This window comes from Galeopterus variegatus, unplaced genomic scaffold (assembly GCF_000696425.1).
Source record: "Galeopterus variegatus unplaced genomic scaffold, G_variegatus-3.0.2 Scaffold7085, whole genome shotgun sequence".
Taxonomy (NCBI): domain Eukaryota; kingdom Metazoa; phylum Chordata; class Mammalia; order Dermoptera; family Cynocephalidae; genus Galeopterus; species Galeopterus variegatus.
Window position 1 is genome coordinate 19328 of NW_007733196.1, and position 2891 is coordinate 22218.

Sequence of the window (2891 nt, forward strand, 5' to 3'; positions counted from 1 at the left end):
ATGGGATCCGAACCCGTGGCCTTGGTGTTATCAGCACCACACTCTCCCAAGTGAGCCGCGGACCAGCCCCCACATGTATGTTTTATATTGCACTGTGATGTATTCTCTCCTGAATCTCTGTGTTAGGAAAGATTTCGTTTGCTTTAAAGACCTCCCTTCACTCCCCATCCCCTCCAGGTAAACTGTGAGAGATTTTCTGTGTTTGACATACTCCATATTTTGAGGTCACACAGTGTATTAAGTAAGATCTGATTGCAAAAATGGACTCTGTGGCTGTTACACAAGATATTACCATATGTTCATCTCATGAGACCTTCTTATACATTCTTTGAGAAAGGATTAGCCATCATTATTTCACACCCAAGTAATTTATAGTTTATATTGGTGTCAAATATACCATTTGTAGCATCTAAAATTCCTGCCCTGTTTTTTTTTTTTTAGCTCTGTGCTGCTCCCCTGAGAATATAGACTCCTGTGGTCAGGGGCTGCGTTTTCTATTTTTATCCATTCACTGCACTTAATACTGTCTTGGACACAGGGTCCAGAAAATACTGTGTAAAAACTGCTGGTTGAATTATGGCAGATCTTTATAATGTGATTATTAGAGTTTTCCAGTGGAGGTGGTGGTAGTGTAATTTTTTTTTTTAATTCCATCAGTTTTGTTCAAGTGTCATTAATTTGGTGAGTGGCAGGATTGGAGGGGAAACAGTCAGTTTATTGGATGATAAATCAGGATCCTAAAAGATCTAGACAGGCTGCATTATGAACTGAATCAAAGAACAAGAAATTCAGAAGATACTGTGAGGTAGAGTACTGGGATCTGAATTAGCAGTTTCCCCACAGGAAGGGGAAATACAGAAAAGAAATCCCAGAGGAAGTAATGTAGGTGAGAGGGACTTGAGGTTGTTAGAGACTGCTTGAAAAGAGAATGCTGCCTGGGTCTGTATTAGTGCAGGGTCCCTGTGTTCCGGGTAGGCTAGCATGCTGGACTCAATTCTGGTGACCACCTTTAAAAGATATTCAGTTGAGTAGCCTCAGAGCAAATTTAATTCACTCAAGTTCAACCGCTGGAGCATAGCAAAAAATGAGGATTTCTTCCCACTATTTGACTTAGTGGGTTTCTGAAGTAGGACCAACGGTGGTGGCAGAGGCAGCTTTCAGGTCTTGAGATTACAGCTGACAGTACGTGGCTGATTCAATAGTTCCACGAAGGCTCCTGAGATGCCCCCACCTTTCCGATGTGACTGCAGCACCAGTGTCTCTCATGGGCTGGTTCCTTGTGGTTATGGGAGGCTTTCCTGGAGGCCCAGCATAGATCCTGTACCCTTGAACTTTTTAGCTGTCTTGTAAGCACCTAATTCCCTGTATTAAATCCCTTTCTGCTTAAAATAGCTAGCTCGTGTCCTGCTGCCTGACTCCCATTGAGACTAAAAAATTTTATAATGGGAATGAGTTGCACTGTAAACAGAAGTGTCACTTGAAGTATCCTGGACAACAGATGGATGGACAGATGGACCAGTGGTTCCAAAATGCAGATACTCTGATTCCTTCTGCTCTCCTGGTGGGTGCATGTGCAGTAGAATTACTTGGGGAAGTGATTACCAAAACACAGATTTCCAGAGATTCTGATTCAGGAGGGACTGGTAGAGCCCTGGAATCCATACTTTTAAAAAGCTTCCTCTAAGTATCTCTGAGAGATGGCCTAATTGGATACCAGTGTACTAAATTATTTCTTGATTCCGTGAGCTGGTGCTTTTTTTAAAAGGGAGGAAACGTTTAGGAGCTACACATTTTTAAAGATTCCACTACAGGGGATTCACCTTTTCTTGGATTTAAAGGGATAATTCTGTAACCACTACCAGAAAATGGCAGTCTTTCCAGTGTGGAGTAGACAGGATTTCCCTCTTTTGTTATTACTAGAGGAAAGGAATATATTTCAAAAGTATTACTGAATACAGAAGAAAAATTGAGTTGTTTGTAATGAGAGTTAAAAATTTGACTGAATACTTTATCATATATATTTCATTTATAAATATAAATATGGCATTTTACAGGATAATACACTATTGTATGAAGTACTATTAGTGTATTTTCTTATCTCTGTTTATAGTTAAAGGAAAAACACAATGGAAGTTATTTAAAATCCGGAAATGCCTCCTGAGAAGAGAGGTCAAGGGATTATTTGGAGAACTAGCAAATTCAGAATCAGTGGGTAGCACTGGAGCTCAGTGAGCTCTGGAAGCCAGGTGGTTCAAGGATCCCATGTCTTGGTGTAAGCACTTGTCTGCTCTTTTGATCTCCCCACCGCCCTCCACCCTTCCCCCAAACCTCAGTCCTGATACCTGCCGTTTACTTCATCTTCTCATGCTGGCTGCTTCAAGGTACATGCTAACAGCTGAAGAAGGAAGTCCTCATTGTTTAACAGCCATCCAGACTAACAGTGCATGCTTGACAGTAATTGATTAGCCCTAGATGATCCGAGTCCTTGTAGCAGCAGGGGTTATATGTCAAATGGGTCTCCACTGAAGGCAAGGCTGGTTGTTTTTCCCTGCAGCTGCCAGGCTACTTGAAATTAGGCAGAATTATTTTGCACTTGGATAATAGGCAGGAATTAACTGCAGCTTACAAAGTGCTGCATAATGATGGGAAATGTGGACGGTGCTAATCAAATGCATCTGCATATGGCATTTTCATTATGCACGAGTGGCACATGTGTGCACTGAAGGGAATGAGCTTGTAGAGCGTGTATGGGTACATGTTTGAGAAGCTGCATATGCAGAAATGGACTCTTTTCTTTCCTTCATTGAATCCTGACAGAATGATTGAATTAGGAGGCTGGCATGTGTACTTACTATTGGTTCTTTTTTTTTTTTTTTTAACTTTATTGAGAT